We start from the raw sequence: 25,276 nt of genomic DNA, 5'->3' as shown, positions 1-25,276 counted from the left end.
AAAGATTATAATAATCCCGTGTTTGACAAAACCAAAGACCCCAGCTTTTGGGATAAGAACTCATTATTTGCCAAAAAGTTCTAGGAAAATTAGAAATTAGTATGACAGAAACTAGGCATTGACCCACACGTAACACCCTATACCAAGATAAGGTCAAAATGGTTCATGATTTAGACATAAAGAGTGACACAATAAGCAAATTAGAAGAACATAGGCTAGTTTACATTTCAGATCTGTGGAGAAGGAAGGAATTTGTGGCCAAAGAAGAATTGAAGTATATTATTGAACATGAAATGAATAATTTTGACTATATTAAGTTAAAAAGGTTTTGTACAAACAAAACCAATGTAGACAAGATTAGAATAGAAGCAATGAGCTGGGGAAAATATATACACCTATTTATTTTTCTGCATACATATATATAGTAATTGCCTATTTACTTACATATTATTCCCACCCTACCTCATCAATGGATATTCCTTGAAGATGGGAACCGGTTTTTTTTTTTTTGCCTTTCTTTGTGTTAACAGTGTTAAGCATAGAGCCTGCAACATAGTAAATGCTTATTAATTATTGTTGGCTAACTGCTTAGAGATCATGTTTAAAACCTCTATATGGCCAAGATTGGCACTCATTTTAAGTACCCTCTCATCCTTTTTCATGTTTAAGAAAAAACATAAGAAGTAGAAGAAAACTCAATATTTTTAAGCTTGTTGTTTTAAAAATGGTAAAAGGTTGCCATTTTTAAGGTAGTAAATTTATACCTTAATATATAGCATGGTGGTAAACTCACTAGACTTTTGAGTCATCCATCAGCTGTGTAGCCCTAGGCAAAGGCACTAAACTAAGATTCAGTTTCTTTATATATAAAATTCAGTGGTAGAACCACATCATATCTGTAGCCTCTTCCAGATATAAATCCCAAAATCTTATGAACTATGGTTCTCATCTTGCCCCATATTAACCTGCTCAGGTTAGCCACATACCAATTTTACTAAGACAATCTTATCTCACTCATCAAATCTCACTCAATGTATTATTTACTCTAGTCCTCAGCTTTCATTTATTACCAAGGTGAGGAGAAGGAGAAAAAGCAGGAGGGAATCCAGAAGGTGGTGGAAGTTCAAAGTGATGACTACCATCGCTGATCATGATGACAACTGCATTGTTATGTAACTATAGAGCTATCCCACCGATGGGGAGGGGGCATCTCCTCCCATCCAATAGTGACTGTACTCCATCCGACTGTATAATCATGGTCACTTTGAGGACTAAAACTTCAGCAGTCAAGACAATCAACAAAAGTTGACAATTTTAAATTTTAGTTCAAATGAGATGTTCCACAAGTGCCTGGTCAGAACACAGTTTCCCCTGGGGGTTATTGTTCTTTCCCCTTTGCCAAAGGAATTGCATCCTCCAAAACATGTCTCATGAAATCAAATGCACAACATCTCCTCTACCTCTAGTCTGAATTTCAATGTATTATCACTCTGTACACTGAGAAAACAAGTGACCATATGTACTGTACACCCAAGGAGTTGTAACTGTGAAGAACAATGGCTGTGAGTCAACAACAGAATTAAACTACTCCCTCTTGTGAGGCTCTTCTGAATATTTTAAGTGTTGCCCTGGAAGTGTGGGATTATGTGAAAGCATAAACATTAGCTTAATGTATTTTTTTTTTGCACAGAGCATGCTAGAATCTAAAAATCAAAATTGAAATGCAGAAAATAACTTTGGGATAAATTTGATTTTTTTCCATGTGTGATTAAAACATGATTGAAGAGGCACACTTTATGTATAATTAAAGTTGCTTTGTAATTAAGAGATTTAAGCATGTATAGAAAATGATACAGCTTAGTTGGAAGACTTGACAAAGGCGCCTATTAACCACTCACTCTTCCAGTAAGCCTGTGACTCAAATGTTTTTCTATTCTAATGCTGATACAGGCCTTAGATTTTTTTTAAAAAGCTGCCAATTTCTCCATTTTCAAAATGCTTATCCTTCCTTCCATGCAAAAGTAATAGAAAAGCAATCCTGGCATTCCGTGAACTACCTAAGGCAATAATGTAGAACACTGAAAACTGGCTTCAAAAAGCTCCAGGGAAAAGAAGGCATTAGCCATTTATTGAGTAGAGAGACAGATTCCGGGGTGGGAGTGGTGATACAGTAAAATACTGGATACCCTCTGAGCACAGAATGTGAATATTGGAATTAGATTAAGCTAAACCTTTACTGATCTCTGCCCACTCTTGTCCCCAGCTGCTCGTGCCCTCCTTTCCTTCCCAAACTACCCTGTATTCATTTTGTATATTATGTGTAGACTTGATCATGTGATTCCCGCCCCCCTCAATATAACCATACAAAAAGGGAAAACTTCTGAATTTTGACTTTGCATTCCCAATGTTTAATACAGTGCCAGGAATACAGTAAAGGATTATTAATAGATTATGGATTAATGGAGTGCAACAGGTTGTTTATTTCTTTCACCTTTCATCCCTTTTCCCTTACTGCTTTCTTCCTCTACTATCTAATATTCCATTGGTGTCCTGATTTTCTACATCTTTCTCTTAAATCCTCAAGTCAGATTATTTTGCAAAAGGGATACAATTAATCTAAAGAATGTATTGGGCAATGTCAGCCTTTATCTGTTTTCCTGATCTTTTCTGTGTTGAATTCTGTTTTAGTTTATAACTAGAGTTTTAGAGAAGTTTTTTTGGACCCATGCTGGCTAACTTATCTTCTTGTTTCTTTATAGCTTCTATCGGAATTCTATGTGCTCCCATTTGATCTTTGCTGGGAATCCTAGTACTGAGTTCCTTACCTGAACACCTTGCCCTTGCAGCTTGATTCAGGAGATGCTTTTCATTGATCTAAAGTAAAATCATCCAAGAAGTCCCAATAAGTAGGGAAATCAACTTAGAGCACTCTCTGATCCACATATTATTTAACTTAGGACAAAGCTGGGTTGGTCCCTCAGATCAACCACTTACCCAGGTCATACTTGAAGACTTTCCTGATTGGTAAAATAACCCAGAATCTCTGCATGCCAGGATGTCCAATTATAAAGATAAAGAGAAAGAAGTTAAAACAGTCCTTTGCTCAAAAGCCTTCAGTGACTCTATTTACTCTGAAATACCATATAAATCCATGTGACTCAAATATTTCTGTAAAGTGGCTCTAATTTACCTCTCTATTTTTAATTTCTTAATACTCTTTTTAAAAAAAATTCAGCCAATATTTTAACCCAATTAGTCTATTAAGTCTTCCTTGTATTTGGTACACATGCCGTATTCCTACTAGATGCAAACAGGATGATCCCTCATCTGCTTGTCTGGGATTCATTCCCTCTTCCTTGCCACTTTTCAAAGTCAATATATTCCTTTTAGTTTCAATTCACATGACACTTTCTCTTTGAAGCTTATTTATTCTACCTGAAAGTATTCTCTCGTTTCCCAAATTTTCCAAGAAAAGTTTATCAAAATCTCTCCTTTGCACTGTCATACTCTTTCTTGTTATTACACTTATCTGCTCCTACTGTGTTTCCCCGATAATAAGACCTATCCCGAAAATAAGCCCTCTCCTTACTGTGTAAGATTCCTCTAAAATAAGCCCTCCCCAAAAAATAAGCCCTATTGAGATTGCTGCTGTAGTGAAGGTGATCCCCTGCGCTACATGCTACATTATGGTACTCTCTGTATGCACCGTGCCCCCTCACATCCCCCCGGGTGAAACGCATGCCGCTCTCTGAGCTGCATCCAATCAGAGCTGCAGCAGTGAGTGCGTCATCCTGTTCTTCCCCAGTGATTTGCTTGCTGGCACCATTGAGAGCAGTGCCGTGGAGGAGAACTGAGGCAGGATAACATAAAAACCCAGTATGTAAGTGGGAGTGACGGGGCATGATGGAGGATAAAAGGGGCATGATGGAGGATAAAAGAAGAACTCAGGGGGCATGATGGAGGATAAAAGAAGAACTCAGCCAGCACTCACCGCGCTAAAGAAATGAAGAACTTCCTTGCAGAGAGAAGAATAGATCAAGTAATGATTCCTGCAGGAATGACTGCCTATATTGCAATAAACAAGCCATTCAAGGACCATTTGCGCATGGAAGTCAATGACTACATTGAAAATAGAATGGAAAGAAATCAACATGGAAACTTTGTGAAGCCCTGTCTGCAAGAAGTCGTGACTTGGGTGAAGAAGTCATGGGATAAAATTACTGACAGCTGTGTCGCCAAGGCACTACGAGCAGGTTACCTGGACAAGACACGTTCATTTAAAGAGAGCTATATTGCTGGACATGACAGATTGGATCCACTTCTTCTGAAGGAAATAGAGGCGCAAGAAATTCAGGGTATGGACACTTATGACGATGTTGTTGAAGAAGATGACATGATCATTATTGAATAAAGGTACTTTTTTTGTTGTTCACATTTACCTGTTTATTAAAATTGCTGTCAATGTTCATTAAAATAAGCCCTCCCCTGAAAATAAGCCTTCTGGTGTTTTTCTGTCCAAAAAAATTAATAAGACAGTGTCTTATTATCGGGGAAACATGGTAGCTGTACTCTCTCTTCCAATAGAATGAAAATTCCACGAGAAAAAAAAAAAGGGAGTTGCACCATTTGTTTGTCTTTGTAACCCTAGCATCTAATACAGTGCTTTATACATAGTATGCACTTGATAAAAGTTTGTTGAATTAAGCAAATGAGAGTGGGGTATGAATGGTCAATAATTTAATTTTCCCAGTAAGCATCAGCCTTCCAGAAGAGGACTTTTATGTCAGATGAGTCTCTAGTTGGTAAAATGCTTTGGGGGAATATTTCTGAATGTGGGGTTCCTCTGATGTTACTTAACTAACTATTCCAAGTGACCAATGACTCACCCATCCCCCCCATCAAAAATTATTCATCAGTGGATAAAATATCCCAAATCAGCTTTGGTTCATACACAGCTGCATACCATCCCCTCTCCCTCCCCACCTTCTTCACTTTTGTAAGCATCTCTGCACCCACAGGGCCTCTTAAAAACAAAAGAATGTTCTCTTGGGAAGAGAGCGTGGGTTGAAACAGTGAATATTCAAAACCCCAGTGGAGAACCTGGGAATGCTGAGGTTCCCAGTCCTAGTTTTTAGAGCTTTGTCCCTGTCCAAGGTACTACTTTCAATTCCTAGTTCTTAATTCTGATCCCACACAGATCACTAAGATCCAAGTGTAGAACACAGTGATGGCATATGGGAATACAGGATCATTGTTCATGAATGTTTATTTCCAGTTCTTATTTCTCTAGTTACACACAACCCTCCCCCAATCTTTTTTCCTTCCTCTATGGTCTCTGCACTCATAAAGGGAAGAATAATTTCAGCACCTCTAGAACTACTTAAGATTAAAGGAATCTATAACATACCACACCACTGCTGCTAGCACAGAGTTATAATACTAGCAATAAACTCCCATAGAAGCTGATTCAAGCTTTAATAGAGAACCAATGTCAAAGAAGGCTGGAAGTGTAGCTGTGTTATTATCCATTTCATGGATACCAGCAGCAGTATCCAGGCTGCTATTAAAATTTAATTAACGATTTCAAAAACAAATTTACTTTTGATTATTTCAATCAACTGCCATGTTTTGAATAAGAAATGAAATACTTAAAACCCACATATAAGTGCATCGTGGATTTCTTGCCAAAAAAAGTAATGGATTTTTCCTCTGTCCAGACTGTTTAAACAACTTTTTTTTAAAATTCCATGATATTCAGTTTTCACTATCCTATTATATTTTAAGTCTTGCCACCAAAGTAATAGGTGCCAATATATAACCAGCCAATTTATTTAAAATAATTTTATAGTTATCGTTCTTGGCTTTATTAAAATAAACAATTTCTCACTTCCCTAAAATATATCTTCAACTTGGTTGAATGCTAAACAGATATGCTTGGAACCTAAATGCAAAAAAAAAAAAAAAATCAATCACTAAATAAAGTTCAGCATTTAAAAAATCAAAAATACGTATTTTGCCTCTCCAAAATGATTTCCTTTAATTAGACATTTTCTCATTGTAACTAACAATCATTTGTATATATACAATAAGAATATTGAAAGAAGTTTTCAAATATTTGCCAAGTTTATTTGAATCCAACAAAAATTCACATATAAATCTTTAGGGTAATATTATGTTATAGTCTTTTCATCTCTGCTGTTAAGTACAGAAACCCTATAATATTTCAGAACTAGAATTGATGTAGGTAACTTGTCCCAACATCCTCAGTGGATGTATATGTGATATGGATGTGCACACATGATTATATATGCACACACATTATACACACGCACACAAACACACAGAATGTGTGTATACATACATATACTGTTAACCAAAAGCAATATAACAAGTCCATGAGACATTGAACTGTAACTACATTTATTACGAGAAAAGGGAATATGCAGGTAAAATCCTAAACCAGGGTAAAGAGTTCACATTCTTGACAACTGAACTGCTGAATTCACAAGATTCTTGTATAGAGTTTTGCAAAACTTAAAGCATTTTAGAAATATGAATTATTATATATACGAGGGGTTAACATCAAATCTTTCAGATCAAATAAATATTGGCCTAATTAGCATCTACTCTATACAGGACATTGCACTAGGCCCTATGTGAATATAAATTATTATCATGTGTTTATTTATCTGTTGATATATTTTATCCTCCCCTACTCAATAGAATGTTCATTTTCTTGAGAGCAGAGAATATTTTTTTTAATTCTTTTGCTGTATCTCCAGAATACAGCATATAGTAAGTGTCTTGCACATAACAGGTATTTAAGAAACATCAAGACTCAATTATCATTGCTAAGAGGGATATAATTATCAAATGTAAGAACTCTCACCAAAAGTTTTATAATCTAATTGACAGAAGATAAAAATGAGAAAAAATAAAAATAATAAAAGATAATAATTCAATATAATAACCAAAAAATTGTTCCAGAATATTATGAGGTTAATGATAGATAGATAGATAGATAGATAGATAGATAGATAGATAGATAGATATTGCTATACATATACATGTGTATGCATAAAATGTATATATACAATACTATAAAGTCTATGTGCTTACATTGGCATACATATGGATTAACATACACACCTATTTGCACATTTATTACATTGTGTATTTACCTCCATGTGTTTATGTATTCATGAATCTAACATGCATGTATATGTGCACATTTACACAGTGTCTTACAAGTTACAAACGCCCATATTTGTCCATCTGGCCCATATAAGGGCTAAAAGGGTTTAAAGGAGGAATTGAGAGGTCATAGTCTTAGAGTGATATAGCAAATTTTTGCAAACTGGGAGGAATTTGAATTGGGCCTTAAAGGTTATATTGAGATATGTAGAAGAATAAAGAAGACATACTAAAAGGAGAGGAGGTACATAGACAAAAGTCTGGAGTGGATGAAGCACAAATCATGTTTACAGAATCAAAGAACTCCAGTGTCAGTAAATAGGCCAGAAGATAACTGGTGGATGAGGTGGAAAGGTAATTGGAGATAGATTATGAAAGGTCTTGAATGTCAACAAAAGAATTGACTTTATACTCCAAGTAAGGGAAGTTCTGAAAAATTTTGATCAGGGAAATAATATAATGAAAGTAATGATCTAGTATGATTAGACTGGCTGTAGTGTACAGTATAGATGAGGAATGTGGGAAGGAAGAGGGTTTATTAAGAGGATATTGAAGAAATCTAGGTGAGGGACAAGGATCTGATCTAGAGAGGTTCTAGGAGAAATGAGACAAGGGAAGCAAATTTAACAAATTATGTGAAGGAAAAATGTATATATTTGATGCCTGATTAGATCAAATTCTCAAGGAAGTAGCCAAAGGTGATGATGTTGTTAACATAAATTGGAGTCATCACTGAGAGTTGAATTGGGTGGAAAGAAGGAATAATAATAGTAAGAAATGGAAATTGCTACATCCATTTCCCCCAGGCTATATGGAAATATATTCACTAATGTCTTCTCTACTAATTTTCCTCAAAAGATGCAAAGTCAGAATACCTCTCCCAAAATAAGAATCTGTTTTATGTACACTAAAATCAGACTTTTCTGTCATGTTAGTTCAATTTTACAATTGCATTAAATTATAATCATACTTCATATATGCACATATATGTGCCACAAATGTGGAATTTTTATATAGCCTGTTTCAATTTTAACATATTTTATATGCAAAAGGAGATTCAAAATGTTCTGTGGGAAAAGGGATCCCAAATATATCTTTGCTCTCCAGAATCCTGTTTATTTCTCTGTTATACACTTCTTCTTGAATTCTAATAACCAAGTACTTATCAGACTACTGCTTTCAATTCCAATAGATACAGTGCAGTCATGGAACACCATCATCTCCACAAAAGTAATGTTGAGGATCATCCAAAGGGCCAATGAGGAGAGGTCACCCAGTGGACAGCAAAGAGTCACTCTGTGAGTATGAAAAGGTTGATACATTACAAAGAGCTCTGCATCAGAGCTTTTCAAGATGCCATCAGATGGATATATGTACATATAAATATATCTATATAGACATGTATGAATAGGCATACCTATCTGTGTGTGTATATATATATATATATATATATATATATATATATACATATTCACATATATGTACATGTATATATTGATAGAGAGATAGATAAGTAGATAGATAGATGATAGATAAATAGACAGGTAGATAGAGAGAGACAGACAGACAGACAGATAGATGGATAGATAGGTAGATATGGATATTCCCAACCCTTAGCACAGTGCTGGTATCATAGTAATACTGTTACTATAATATTTTAATTTATTCATTTACAAATGTTCAAAATGAAGAGAGGATTTTCACATTGCAAGAGTGAAGAAACAATAATGGTAGATTAAATATTTTATCACTATGCTAATGATATCAAAAGAATGCAAAGGCATGTTGAGTGGACCCCCTCAAATGGCAAACATATGGAGGACATAAATGAAGAGCAATCATGGGGGTAGGATTGAGGTAGGCTACAGATCTACAGATGTAGTGGGAGTGCGTAGCTTAATAAATAAAATAAAAATAATATTGAGAATGATAATAACTGCAACACCAATTATAAACAATGATAAAGCACTTTAATTTTTGCAAAGCACTCTTCATATGCTCTTTTAATTGATCTTCATATGTATCTTGCAAGGCAGCTATCATTAGTATCCTCATTTTAAAGGTGAGGAGACTGAATGAGGCTCACAGAGTTTTGCTGAGTTGCCAGAGTTTACTTATTTAATAAATCATTTGAGGAAGGATTAACATTCTCATATTCCTATCCCCCATCTAGTATCCTAAGTCTAATATCTAATGCTCTATGCACAATCTTACTGAAGGAGAAATCCATTGGAGTTCTGAAGATACACATTAACAGTTGTTATGAATATGGTTGACCAAGCATAAGGCAATTAAAAAAATTTTCCAGGATGAAGTATTTTGAGGAAACAAAGTGTGGTTTTTTTCCCTGAGGCAATTGGGGTTAAGTGACTTTCCCAGGGTCACACAATTAAGATGTATTAAGTGTCTGAGGCCAGATTTGAACTCAAGTCCTCCTGACTTCAGGCTGGTGCTCTATCCACTGAGCTACCTACTGACCCTATAGTTAATGAGGCTTTACTCTACTCCACTCCCAAGTATCATTTCTCAAATCAAGTGTTCCAAATTATGGTTTAGAAAATATGGCAATCACTCAGGAAGTCATAGAAGACTGGCACAGGAAGAGCATAAGGGGACTTTTCCTATAAATTTTGAGTCTGAGAGTATCATAGAACATTGAAACTGGATTTAGATATCATCTGATCACACCACCACCCCCCCAAGCCCATTTCATATATGGTCAAACTAAGGCTTACAAAGGTTCACAGATTTAAATTGATGAAATTATGTCAGAAGCAAATTCATCTGGATCAGGGGAAAACAACTTCCCATTGTATACATGTTGGGTGATAGAGCAAATGGTGCAACTGATGTGAAGAAGAAATGGCATGATGCAAGATTCAAAGAGCGTGTCCAGGAAATGGGGAGAAGAATGATTATATTATATACTATGTGATGAGAAAAGATGGAGTTTTCAGGAGAAGATAGGAAGAAGAAGAAGGGAACAGACATTTACTAAGGCTTTATCATGTGCCAGGAAATGTGCTAAGTACTTTTAAATTACTTTCTCATTTGACCATGAAATCATGGAAGCACCCACACTCTCACTGCTCCCCTGTATTCACTCCTCAACCATTCTAGTACTCCGGAGGAGAGCCTAGAATGGTTCTGTGGTGGGTATTTCTCTGGAAATGCAAGTGATGCATTTCTCTGGAGATGCAAAGTCACATGGTCTATAGAAAAACCAGGACTAGAATACAGGTCTCTCCTTGGCCAATCTGAACCAAAACACTCCCTCAATCCATCCTTCCTTTCCTCTGAACACTTGTACTTATGGAAGACTAGGGAGTTTAACCCTAATTCTAACCAAAGTAATGCAATTTTTTAGAACTCATTGTCTTGTTCTTAAGAATATATGTAGGGGTATGGGAGCTGACAAAATTCATAATATCCGAGTCCAAAATAAAAGGCTGTTTTAATCAGCAGCTTATTAGCAGGAACATGGACTCAAAGACTTAGTTCTGGTAAGAAACTCAACAGAAGTCCAACTCATTCATGTTACCAATCCACCAATAAGTATTTGCCAAGCAGTTACCATGTGCCAATCATTGAGCAAGGCACTGATAATACAGAAATAATACAGTTACCACCCACAATGAAAATATATTCTTTTGCAGAAAACAACACATTTACATAGTAGCAAATATAAAATATACCCAAGGCAAACTCAAAGAAAGAAGGGCAGCTCTACTAGCTAGAAAAGTTCTCAGGTTGTGTTCTAGAAATGGTATCTCATGTTCCTAATATAAATAAATATTTTTATTATTATTTTTTGCTAGGCAATTGGGGTTAAGTGACTTCCCCAGAGTCACACAACTGGGAAATGTTAAGTGTCTGAGGATGGATTTGAACTTTGGTCTTCCTGACTTCAGGGTCAGTAGTCTATCCACTATATCATCTAACTGCCCCAATAACAATAAATAAAGGAAAAGAAAAAGAAAAGGTTTCCATTTCCTGCTTATTTGCAGAAAATCAGAACCAAAAGGTGTCTAATGAGTATTAGAAGAGAAATTAGCATCCAGTGGAGACTATTCCTCTGAATCATTAGGGACTTTTAAATATATATTTAATATATATATATATATATTTATATTTTATTTTATATTTTTTTGCCCAGCTTGACAAATATGGAAATGTGTTTAGAAAAACTGCATCTGTTTAACCTATATCAATTTGCTTGCTGTCTTGGGAAGGGGGTGACAGAAAGGGAGAAAGAAAAAAAAACTGAAACATAAGATTCTGCAAAGGTGAAAGTTGAAAACTATCTCTACATATATTTGGGAAAATAAAAAGCTATAAAAATACACAAAAGATAATGATATAAGATGGTAAAACACTTTTTTTTTTTTAATGTGGAAGGGAGCTAAGATTTTTATAGATCTTTGAAAGAAGCTCATTCTGCAGAAGAGGAAACAAAAACCAAAGAAATGATAGGATCAAGATGGCAGTGCTGCACAGTGGAGTGAACATTACTTCTGGAATCACATGACCCTGAGTTTCCCATCCCACCTCTGCTCACTATTCCTGTGTGACTTTAGGCAATTCAACCTCAGTTTCCTCATGGCTATATATATGGGATAGCATTAGATGCCATCTGAAATTTCTTCCAGCTCTCAGGTTATGATACTACTATTAAACTCAATGTACTCTGTATTTTAATTAATTAAAATGGATTGCTTTTAGGCTTAATCATAGAATAGTACAGTTTTAGAAGTGGAAGAGCCTTTCAAGAATCTGGAGGAATGCATTTTAAGAGATTTTTAGTGCTGTTGTTTTATGGGAGCTTTTGTTTGTTTGCTCATGAAATGAATTCACTTGTTAAAGTAATTAATTAGGTTGAAATACACTATATGGGGGCTCTTTTCATGGAAGGCCACAAATATCAGTTGAGAAGGGTAATGGCACATATCTAGATTTGGCTATTCATTGGAAAACAAATTTTCTGCTTTCTATCTACTCAATAGCAGCCACAATTTTCAGATATAATACAAGGAAGAAACCCTTTTGTCTGTGGAATTTCACTACAAAAAAATGTCAATATATAGCCAAAAGAACTGTGATAGACTGCCACAATCATAGAATTTTCCTCAATTTTATTTTTTAAGAAATGGTCTATGGATCTCATTTTAAAAAGAGAAATAGTATTTTTCTTCCCTAACAGACATGTAACTAAGACAGGTGACTGGGGCTTTGTCCCCACATGCCACATTCTGAGATCCCTAATAGCACTTGCAATTTAATTCAATTCAATAAATATTTCAGTGACTACCATGTACCAGGCATTGTGTAAGTAATCATTTATCCTGTTAAAAAAAAAAAAAAAACAGAGGCAAGTACCTGAGAAATTGCTAGACTGACAGTGGAGTAAATTCTTCCTTTAGCAGATCATCCATTCCTCTCGTCCCATACTACACACACACACACACACACACACACACACACACACACACACAATTACTTTATTAGAAGCAGCTATGAGGCACAGTGGATGGAGAAATGGGCTGAGTTCTAATCCTTCCTCAAAGATCTATTAGTTGCATATCCCTGAACATTCAGTCAACAAGTATTGATTAAATGCCAACTATGTGCTAGGTATTATGCTAGTTTTTCTCAGGCCTCAGTTGCCTCATCTGAAAAAAAAATTGATTAGACTCTGAAGCCTCTATGGTCCCTATCCATTTATGCTAAATCTATATTCTTCTGATTCTGCTCCAAGACTTTAAATGAATGCAGAAGTTGTTCTGCTTGGCTAATATAGTTTATAATGAGATTATCACCCAGTTCTTTCTTTCTTTTTATCTTTCTCTCCTCCTCTTCCTCCTCCTCTTTTTCTTCTTACTCTTCTGTTTCTGTCTCTCTGCATCTCTCTTTTTCTGTCTCTCTCTCTGTGTCTCTGTCTCTCTTTCTCTCTGTCTCTCTGTCTATTTGTCTCTGTCTCTGGTAAAGTGAAAAGAATAGAAAATGATTTCAGTTCACATTCCATCTAAGCCAATTACTTAACTATGTGTGACCTTGAGCAAGCCACTTAATATCTCAACCTCAGTTTCCTCATTGTAAAAAGAATATAATAATACCACCTACCTCACAGAGTTATTGTAAAATTATGAGTTAACATGTAAGACACTTTCCCAGTCTTCAAGTCCTATATAAGTGTTAGCCATTATGATTTCTTGTTTTTTTCTGATAGTAAATACAAAATATATATTTACCCTGTTATAATAAAAAGGGGGATTATTGACTTTGTTCGAAACAAATTTCAATTTTTTTAATGTAGCAATCTATGATAGGAAAACCAGTTCCTAAATGGTATCTACACCAATTTCTTTTAACTGAATTCAAGAAATAATCATTAAGTCGCTATTGTGTGCCATACACTGAGGCTACAAAAACAAACTTGAGATATTCAATACCTGAAAGGAGTTCACCTTTTGATATGACATAGGATTGAAATTGTCTCTTGCCTAATTAATGACAGCAGTTAGATGGACAACCAATAGAAATCATCCATTAGTATCTATATATCTAGCTATCTTTTGTATATCAGTATATAGCTATCTATATGCACATGCACACCCACATATATGCACATACAAATATATGTATGTGCATACAAGTAAAGTATATACTTAGGGATATATATATATATATATCCCTAAGTATATAGGGATGATATATGTATATATAAATATATCATCCCTAAGTATATACTTTGTATCTATATGTATCTATATGTGATACATATATTTAAAATCAATAAATATTGCTATTGGACAATTAATTGGACTGAGAATTAAATGGGACATAGGAGACATGTTCAAGCTCTTCCAGTAAATTGTCAGGTTCTTTTTTTTTAACTCTAAATATCTCAACAGATTTTATTTTTGTTTTTAATACCAATATAGTAGGAATGTTACCATATGGCTACAAGTCATGGAATGCTGCAGCCTCCAAAGAATTCACATGAGCATCAATCAAGTTTCAGTGGAAAGATTCATGGTGAAAATCTATAACAAATTAAGATATCTTAAAGAACCAGAATAAAACTTGACAACAAGAACGTAGATGATTGAAAAACAAGATAGGATGGTCACGTGGTATGAGTTAGGGATTCCTATGGACAGCTCCTGTGGTATCTTTTTGTTAGCAGGAGATGAAAAAAAAAAAATCCCAGTATTTTAGATAGGGTCCTGTGACTAATTAATGGAAGGACATAGCCAAGAGCTATGCAGGAATGACAGGTCAAGATGGGTGGCAATTTGAATCATTGTGGGTAATTGGAGATCCACAGTGATGAGTTTGCAGGAGATGAAAATATTTATTGCCCATTCAGTTCAGTGGTATGTCCAACTAGAGCTGAATAATGAGGTTATTATAATAGTCAAGGTATGTAGCAAAATCAGGGTGTGAGTTAGATTGGTTCCCCAGACATTTCAAAAGCACATTAAATAAAGCTGAAATAAATACTCAGCTTTTCTATAGAAAGATTTTTTTATTCTCCAGAAGTAGGTAAAAAGAAACAAGCAGGCAACAAGCATTTATCAAGCACTTATATACAAGGAAATGTGCTAAGAACTCGGGATATGAATATAAACAAAAAGGATGACATAGGTAGATAGATACTTCTTGTCTTTAAAGGGATTATACTGTAATGGAGGAAGACAACATACAAAAAGAAGAGAAAGAGGGACCAGGAAAGAAAACACTTGATTGGAGGTATGATGGCAAAGTCCAAAGAGTTAGAATCAGAGCTAATTGGAGAATGAAACATGAGAGACCTGGGATCTCCAAAATGGAGAGCAAAGCAAAATATTAAGATATCAAGCATGTTTCATCCTATATTCTCTTTTTCAGTCTATTGGGGTGTGTGTGTGTGTGTGTGTGTGTGTGTGTGTGTGTGTGTGTGTGTGAGAGAGAGAGAGAGAGAGAGAGAGAGAGAGAGAGAGAGAGAGAGAGTGTGTGTAAATTCTAGTTTCTAATTTCAAACATCATATCTACTTCTTTATATCCAAATATAAATAGGCACACATTATCCAAATCTATTAATTTCCCAAACTGGAGAAAGCAGTTCTCTAATTATAGTGAATCTTTATCATTAGGTTAAAAAGAAGTCATATTATTATGAGCCATCAAGAGGTTCTTAAAATTCTTTTGCCATGAGGAATCATACCATGGTTTTATAAGTTTAGATTAGGGGCTGAAGTGAGAGACAAGTCTGATATGCGGCATTAAAAGGCAATAAGAGTTGAGTATATACTCATACATTATATATATGAGTATATGTATATACACATATAGAATATATGAGTATATTCATATATACATATTCATATGATTAGTTATGCGTATATATTCATATAAAGCCAATGAGTTTTATATGTCTGCCCACTCCCATTCTCATAGTTCCAGTCACTTAAGACGGTAACAAGAAATTTAATAGTAATTTGATTTACCACTAAAGTCAGAAGAGACTCCAAGATGATCTAGTTTGAATCTCTTGTTTTATTTAAGGCCCAGAAGTATATTCAAGAGAACTACTGAAACCCAGACCACTGATAAAGATTCAAGTTATGACTCAAACTTTTGAATGGAAGTAAAAAAGTTTCAATATTTTACTCAGTTCCATGTGCTGCCTTGTAATGTCTGCTTCTAGCCTTTTTTTTCCACATCTAAATCACAGTTTCAGTGTTTGAATAAATCTGAGAGGTTGTCTAGTTCATGTAGGAGTATGTTTGAACCAGCTCATAGTGATTTCAGAGAGTCAGTTGTTAAATTTTCACGGTAAGCATTTATACCTTGGATATAAGCAAACACTTCCAGATGTGGTTTAATTTGTTATTTTATCAATTGTTTAAATGAAAGTGATAAAGAAAATTTTAATAATGTTGATTACTCTTAAAAGTTTGCTCTCTGTATATATTTTACAGATGTAGTCTGTAATGGGGGGGGAATCATCTCCTTAACCTTGAACATTATACTTCAGATTATATTTTATTTTGTATTGCTTTGTTTCTATATGAAACTGCTGATAGAGTTTATAGTTTTTGAAAATTCCCAGACCCTTTGGTGTAAATTTCTGCCTGCATATCTCTCTTCTTTTTCCATGAAGGAAATTCATTGAAGAAATGGATTTTGGAACCCATGCATAGAACTTTATTTTTATCCTTATAAAATTATATCTTATTTGATTCTGTCCAATATTCATACTTTTCCCATTCCTCCATGTTCTGCCTCTGTCATCCAGTGTGTTAAATATGCGTCTGAGCTTTATATTGTCTATATATTCAATGAGGGTATAATCCATGCCTTTATGCAAATTATTGATAAGATGTGGACTCCTAAACTGTGTGATGTGATAATATCTTTAGTACAGAGCATCAATGAGGTTAAAAATCAGTTAAATATATGTAAAGTGCTTTGGAAACTTTAAATCACTCTCTAAAATTAGTGGTTCTCAAAGTATGGTCAAGAGAATCCCGGGGATCTCTGAAACCCTTTTAGAGGATCCACAAATTCAAAAATAGTTTTTATTTCCAATATGGTAAATGTCAATAAATATAACCCAGATAAACAAAAATGCTTTGGAGAGATCCTCAATAATTTTTAATAGGATAAAGATACTGAAAACAAAAGTTTGAGAACCACTGCAAAATGGTTAATACCTTCATAGAAGACCAGAAAAAATTCTAGTTTCTAATTTCAATTATCAGATCTAATTCTTTATATCCTAAATATAAATAGGCACACACTATGCATACATATATAGATTAAAAACCAACTCAATTATCTTCTAAATTATTCCTCCTCTTTCCCATTCTTTCCATTTAATAGCTTAAGAAACTGAGGTCCAGAGAAAGAAATGACTTGTCCGAGATTGAACAGCTAGCATGTGCTATAACCAAAAAGTAAAGTTAAAACTTTTTGTTCTGAATTAAGTGTTAATTCAACCATATTATGCTGCCCAATACTTTACTGGGAGGATCAACTATAAAATCTTCCATTTGTCATTCAAATCCTTTTACAACTTGTTTCCTCTCTCCCTTTCCACTTTATATCATTCTACTTTGGTATCCAGTGACAATGGCCTCATTTCTGGTCCTCAAATAATATAGTCAGTGTACTGATTCTAGGCATTTTTACTGGTTGTTCTTCTTCCCTGGAATGTTGCCCTTCCTCATCTCCATCCCTTGACTTGCATGGTTTCTTTCCCAAGCCAGCTAAGTCTACCTTCTAGGAAGCCTCTCCCAATTTTTTCTTAAAACCAGTGCCTTCTCTCTGTTGGTTATTTCATATTTAACCTGCACATAACTTGTATAGACACACACACACATATGTATGTATATATACACATACATAATACATATATATATATACATATGTGTGTGTATACACACACACACACACACACATATTTGTTGTCTTTCTCATTAGACTGTGAACTCTTTGAGGCTAAAGATTGTCTTTTGCCTTTCTTTGTAGCCCTAGTGCTTAACATCGTGCCTGGTACATAGTAGATGCTTAATATATCTTTATTAACTGGCCAAAATAACCACTAAGGAGAGCAAAGTTAGAGAACAATGTTTGTTGTTCTTCATTATCAAAGAAGACCAAAAGGATATCATTTTGTTAGAGTTAAGTCACGCGTCCCATTGGGATTGATCAGACCAATAAGAGCTCACAATGCTCTACCACAAGTCAAACACAAATAGTCCATGTGAACAGAGAAGGATGGGTTCTTGATATTTTCAATAGAAGACTATTCAACTATATAACATTTGACTAATATGCTCTTCTTTCTACTATAGTATGACACATCATATCTATCAATCAAATGCAATAACTTCTTAAATATAAGCTACTTTAATGGAATAGGATATTATATGTCAGGATTTTTTTTGTTTCTTGAGATTTGTGTTTCAAGTAGCTACATAAATGTCTGTTAACCTGCATAAGATCACAAAAATAACAGGTAGCTAGGGCAAGATCTGAACCCCAGTCCTCTGACTCCAAATCCAGTGCCCTTTCCTGTAAACAGTGCTATCTCCCATCCAAAAAATGGAGCAGGTCAAGGATGGGTTAGGGTCTTGTTATGGAAGAAGAAATGTCTAATACCTATTGGAATTAGGTTTTAATAATAGCAAAATTTCACTTTTGTGATCTCACCCCTTTCCCCCAATAACACAAAATCATCAACAATAATAATCATGATGGTGATTATGGTAGGGATATAGCATTTGACCTCACCTCGACAAATTCTTCTTTGATGGGTGCCTAAACAGAGGGTTGTTTTGGCCAGGATTGAGAAGAGAAGCAGCCTGGAAGCAGCCTATGGGAACTGTCTAGAAATTTCTCCCTTCTTGTAGCCACTTCCTGGCTTCCATCAAGTCTCAGTTAAAAATCTCAGCTTCTGTAGCAAGCCTACCCTGCTGCTCTTTCTTAGTGCTAATGCCTCCAATCTGAGATTGTCCTCTATTTATTCTGCATATTACTTGATTATAAAAGGTTGTTTGAATCGTGTCTCCCCCTTTAGATTGTAAAATCCTTGAGGGCAGAGACTGCTTTTGCTCTTCTTTGTAACTTCAGTGCTCAGAACTGTCACTGGCACATAATAGATGTATAATAAATGCTTTTTGACTTCTTAACTTACCCAAATGTCCATAAGGGTAGAAATTTGCCAGGGAAAGTAAAGCAGATCATCACATAGAAAGGATAACAAATTTTAAGTATGATATTAAAAAGTGAAATAAAATCACAAGAGCCACCCTACTAATTGATTTCCTGCTATTTTCTGAGAAGATTTTAATAACAATGCAAGACCCTCTTTGAACATGAGTTAGATCCTAAGAGAAGTAGTGAATATATGGAAAATAGAAATTCTAGACATTAGGGATAGAGAAAGAGGACAAAGCTTAGAATTATTGATCTTAAAAGTCAGAGACCAACTAAAAGGACCTTGAGTTTTGAAGTCACCTTCCTTGGTGAGGACATCAATCCTTTAGGAAGATTTTCATGAGTGGAAAAGTCCCAAGGGTAGTCATCTGCCAGCTTCCTCTGGTAATGGGCTGGGATGAAAAATAGACTTCTCAACTTCTGCCTTATTTAGCAACCAAAGAGGATGAATGTCAGCTGTAGGGAAGATTTACGTTGTGGTAGAAGATATCTTCTTGGGTTGTCTTGATATCTTTGGTTTTATTCTTTTCAACTGTGATTGAAGAGTGTATACATTATATATGGGTTTTTTTGGTTTTTGGGTTTTTTTTTTTTGGTGAATGACCTAGATTAAAATACAATTGGCACCAAATGAGGGGCAGAATCCTTTGGGTTATGTGTGTATGAATGAAGTATCTGGTTGGATAAGTCCACAATAAACTCTCTATTAAGGAAATAAGTGTTGCAAGGCAGAAAAGAACCAGAGCTAAGAAGAAAATATCAAGTTTTATTAGTGCAAAGAGTTTGCTGGTTAGTCCAGCAGCAAAGAATAGCAAAGAATGCCTATGAGATTAAGGACAATCCCTTAATGAAAGAACATCTGCCATTACTATTTATTGGGGTGAATCCCTAGTGAGTAGTACCCTCTGATGGTTAAAACAACAAAAATCCTTCAAGGCACATAAGGAAAAGGAATTATAATGACTTTCATTTAAAGTTAGTTATGTGATTTGCAAATACTGTCTTATTTCAGTCCCACAATAAACCTAGGAAGTAGTTTCTATAAATACTACAATCCATATTTTGTGGATTGAGCAATTGAGGCTCATCAAAGTTAAATGGAGTCCCATGACTACTCACCTTGTAGGAGATGGAGGCTTGATTGTGAACCCAGATCTTGAACTCGTAGACAAGGCTGCATCTATTATGCCACAATGTCTTCCACAGTGAAATGTCCACAAAAGAATTGTATTTATCCATGATCAAGAAAAAAACCAGTGTGGTTCAGCTGAGAGGTCAGTCTTTAAGTCAATAATCCCTGGGTTCAAATCTTTCTTCAGACACATCCTCATTCTGAGACCATGGGGGAAGTACTTAGGCTTTTTATTTATTAGGGCACCAAGCAAAATACAAACAAAATTGTACTGAACTTTAAGAACTGCCCAACTTGAATACAACAGAACAGCAAGTCCCTGAGGGGAACGACTATTTCATTTTTCCCTCTGCATCCCCACAAAATAGGTATTGCACTTAAGAGGCACTTAATAAAATTTGTGTTGAATTGAATGGAAAGGGTACTAACTGCATCTTGTGGGTTAATTCTAACTGTCCTAAAATATTGTCAAGATGGTAGCAATGTAAAAACTCATAAAGGAATGGTCACATGTCATGATTCATCATCACTCAAGGAATAATTCTTTGATGGGAACAAACTTCTCATTGAGTCAACACGGTTTTGTTTTGTCTCAAATTTATTTTCTCTTCATCATTGCATTTTGTTGAACACATGGCAATGCACAGAGACACATGATAAATCATGCCGCTATTTGTAATGATACTTCCCCACAATAAATAATATGCCAATAATATTAAGTGGAACAACAATGGCACATGGTGTGAGGTACATTTTAAACAAAACATTAAGAGCCTACTGATGGCTAACAATATCTTCTAGCTCCTGTTCCTGATAACTTTTCAAACTAATAAAAGTCAACATAAGGAGAACCTTGGAAATACAGCTCTTCCCTGCCCAAAACTGATTAATTGAATTATTTCTGCAACCATTCTCAGGTGTTACAGATGAATTTTGTGTCTTATTTTTTTTCTTTGAAGGTGCTACACCTAAATAAAAAGATACCCCTTAATGCTCTTATGCTTAACCCTCCCCCATGTATCGGTTACTTTCTGATGGCTTTTTTTCCCCAACTCATACAGATGGATTTCCTTAGGGGAGAGCAGCATGTGAGTTGAGAATAGTCATTTCCCAAAGGGAATTCAGCTTTGTTAGTTGGAAAAAAAAAAAAAACAGAAAGCTATCAGAAAGTACTGAGTATATGTGTGTCTTGGGGGGGAGATGTATGAGGTAGGGGGAGTGGTCACAGAGAGGATGAATGTTGTAAGCTTTTTCTATAGCACCACCGCCAATGAAAGATGGACTGCAGTTCCTGCTTAGGTTTAAGAGGATTGGACAGGCTAACAACAGACTAGCCGGCTTAGAGAAAACATTGACTTCTTTTAATCAAAGCATGTAATCAGAAAGGCAGAGTGATGATTACCTTCTACTTTCCCCATGAATCACAAAACCAATCAGCTGGATAGGTGCACTTGGGCTCAGTCTCTGCCAAGGGCATTGTAAACTTAACACTGATGTACTTAACATTTAATATTTCAAATACCCGGATGACCCTTACTCCTGAGCACTTTTTGAATAGCCTCTATGTTCACTGGGTTACAATGCCTACTTGAAATCCAGAGACATTTTATAGGTTTTACACTCAAACACATGTATCTACACCTTTCATCGATGACATTTTTATGTCTAAGAAGCTTTTAATAATTGAGTGCAATTAATTTTTTTGGAGAAATAGTATAAGAGGCTGTAATTTACTTTCCCAGTATGACAACTCATTTCATTTTTGTGAGATTCAGTCTGCTACATTTTTAGTATACAAAGAAGAAAAAATGAGTATTAGAAATCCATAAAATGCAGTGTAATCTACAGTCAGCTAAATGGATGCTTATTTCCCAAAGGTCCGGTATCATTATTGACAAGGAAGTACAAAAAGAGAATGGGACCCTCACAAGGGCCAAATAAGTGTTGATTATGCTTGAAGAATATCAAGGCCTTAAGAACAGCATTCCCAAATCCTGGAATATGTCTCTACCTTTAAAACACTGAAGACGTCACCCCATCCTGAATGAATGATTTCCAATTCAAAATCACAGCCTAAATGATTTTGAATTCACTGCAGGTGCCTTTTCATCATCCCCCACAAGACCACAAGGCATTCTGCTGAGGCAGGCAGGAGCCAGGACAGAATATTTTAAATGTTTGGATTACCTGCTAGTGCCTAAGGAGCCTCATTCATTGCTTAATAATGCCTCCATTGCTCATAACAAGGCTTCTAGGGAGTGTAATCTTTCTTTGGGCAGGATGGAAATGGGAATCCTTCCCACAGCAAATGTTCGAGGTTGCAGACTAACTTTCTTTTGCCAGTCAGATTGAAGGGAAATGGAGCAGAGAGCAGAAGAGAAACAAGAATTGTCCAGAATGCCCAGCCCAGGCTGCATGCAGCTTATTACAAGGCAAGAAGTAGGCTGTGGTGCAGAGGAGAATTTTATTCTGGAAGCAGTATTGTTTCCTCCATCGGGCTAAATCTAAACATTTCTCCAGCTAATTTTTCCTGCTCTCACAGTCCGCATTTCTTTTAATTTTGTTGCTTCTCCTCTGGTTTTCCTGGGCAGTCTTAGTCTCCCTATAAACAGAGCTCAAAATCTGCAATAGATAACTGGCTTTCTGCACATAGAAGGTTGGGGGGGGGCACTCCAGCAAGCTCATGGGCACTGACTCTCTTTTCTTTCCCTCCTCACTCCCTCTCTCCCTCCCCTCTATTCTAACCCACTTAATCACCTCTTCTCCCACATAAACACAGTGCCCTCTCTGCTCAATCAGACAAACACCAGCTCTTGGTTCCTTGTCAGAGAAGGATACTAGAGCCTCCTCCTCCTCAGCCGCCTTCTTTTTTTTCCCTTTCGCACTCACAGACAAAGCTCTCCTCTTCCCTCACACAGAGGAAAGGGTCAATCAACTAAAGGTGTGTATTGGGGGAAGAGGCAGAGATAGATAAGGAGAGGGAAAAGGAGAACCATTTCGTGAGAGAGGAAAGCAGGAAGAGGAAACTGAGCTATGGAAAGAATCGAATCCACTCAAAGACAGAGACAGCTAGAAAAGCAGAGACAGATAAACAGACAGAGAGACAAAGAAAAAGAGACAGAAACAGAGAAATCACGAGAGACTGAGAAATAAAGACAGAAAGACAAAGGTAGACATACATGTCTAAAAAAGAGAGAGAGAGACTGAGTCGAGAGAGAGAGAGAGAGAGAGAGAGAGAGAGAGAGAGAGAGAGAGAGAGAGAGAGAGAGAGAGAATGAGAGCAAGGATGGATCAAGACAAACCAGTGAGGGGCCACCAAGAACATATAATTTGCAAACTGCCAAGGAAAAGATGATAGAGCAACACCAAAGCCAGTGGGGGTGGGAAGATTACTGGGAGAGGTGTGAGTCAGTGGATAAGAAGGTGAAGTCCCTAACCTCCTGGAATGACTTCAGGGACAGAAAACATGTCACCAGAAGAGGCTTTGCAAAAAAACGATTTTTATTTGCAGCAAAATAGTGGACTTTAAAAAGAAAGAAAAGAAAGGTCCTATTTACTTTTTTAAGCCCTTGATTCAGCTCCATCACTGAGCACTCTTTCTTAAATAACTTCCCAGTGAAATTAATTTGCTGTAGTCACAGAAATTCTGTTTTTCTACCATTTGGTCATGCCCTGAGAAATGTAATGCTTATTTTAAAATGTAAAGGCATTCCTGTTTAATTAACTCCAGTTTTAAGGAAACTAGCCGGTTCATTAAAGTTAAACGCAGTATGGAGGCAGGGGAGGGGGGAAACAGGAAAGTGCTTAAAATATAAAGTTATCCAGAAAGCAAGGAAATTATATTTTCCCCAAAATCTTTCCAGAGCTCCTAAATAAAGAAACGCAATAGAGAGGGAAATCATCCTGGGCTGCAAAGTGAAGGGAAACATCTTTAACTCTGAGCGTCTGTATTTTGCCCCCCCTCCCTTTCCCCGTTCTCAAACTCATAATCCCCTCAAGAATCCAGGGGGAAGGGGAGAGGAGGAAGAGGAGTGAGGCAGGTTGGTGGTGACGGGAAGAAGGCAAGGAAGGCGAAGAGCAAGAGGGGGAGAAGTTCTAGGCAGCTGAACGAGACCATCGGTGCCTAGGAGAGGGAGGGAAGGGGTGCCTTACCTTGCCACTCCACCAGCCCCGTGCGTCCCTGCTCTGCAGCCTCCCGGCACCTCGTACTTGGTGCTGCTTAAAGGGGAGCTGAAGGAGGGCCGCCTCTTAGACCATTCTTCGGGCCCCTTTCCCTCGACAACGGATGCCAAAGCCTGATATTAACACGGTCCTCCTCGTTCTCCATTAGCTCCGAGCCATTCTGGATCCCGAGACGGCGAGGCGAGGAAGCTGCCCGTGGGCATGCCGAGGGGCACGGGGGACGTTTGGGCGGTCGGTCAATTAAAATCGAGGCAGACGGACAGACAGAGAGAGAGGGACAGAGACAGAGAGCTAGGGAAGGAGAAAGCTGGGGCTAGAGAGCTGCGATCCGTATAGAAATCCGGAGCGGGAAAGGACCCCAGGATGTCGCTGGCAACTGGAGACCGAAGGGGAGGGGAGGGAAACTTGGCAAGCACCGCGAAGCCGAGCAGAGACCTGCTGCCAGAGACAGGATTCCCCCAGCAGACTGGGGGGAGCGAAATCAAAGCAAGACAAACTCGCAACGCCCCCCCTCGCTCCCTCCCCACTTGAGTCTGGCCACCGCTTTCCACGCGCAAGAGGGGGCGTTGGGTGAGTTTAAGAGAGAGCGCGGTGGCGGCCGGGATGAAGCTCTGACTGGGGAGCTGGGAGGCAGCGTCGCCAAAGTGAGCAGTCGCCCGCTCAAAGACGGCAGCAGCAAGGAGGCAGGAGCCCGGGATGCTGAGGATGGTGCTGCTGGCGGCGGCGGCGGCGGCTGTGGCGACGGCGGCGGCGGCTGCTACTGCTACTGCTACTGCTGCTGCTGCTGCTGCTACTGCTGCTGCTACTGGTATTGGTACTGCTGCTGCCTCTGCCGCTGCTGCTGCTGCAGTTAGCGGACTTCCTCCGCTCGCTTCCCTGCTGCCGCCGCTGCTACCTGTAGACAGACAGACACACGTACACACACATACACACACATACACACGCGCGCGCACATATATAGAGGAGCACACTCCACGCGCGCGCCTGCGCGTGCACACACACACACACACACACACACACACACACACACCGGGAGCAATGCAGAGCGCCAGAATCTGGACT

At 37.1% G+C, this 25,276-nt stretch overlaps 1 protein-coding gene across 1 annotated transcript in view; it reads right to left on the bottom strand.

The window, feature by feature from the left end:
• The window catches only part of NLGN1 (neuroligin 1), a 1,063,794-nt gene extending 1,039,512 nt beyond the window's left edge, over positions 1-24,282 (bottom strand). The window contains exon 1 of the mRNA XM_051983187.1: positions 24,185-24,282. The gene's annotated coding sequence lies outside the window, so the exon portion shown is untranslated. The remainder of the gene's footprint in view (positions 1-24,184) is intronic.
• Between the last annotated feature and the right edge of the window lie 994 nt (positions 24,283-25,276).

This window comes from Antechinus flavipes, chromosome 3 (assembly GCF_016432865.1).
Source record: "Antechinus flavipes isolate AdamAnt ecotype Samford, QLD, Australia chromosome 3, AdamAnt_v2, whole genome shotgun sequence".
Lineage (NCBI taxonomy): Eukaryota > Metazoa > Chordata > Mammalia > Dasyuromorphia > Dasyuridae > Antechinus > Antechinus flavipes.
This window is presented reverse-complemented; position numbering and strand designations above follow the sequence as displayed.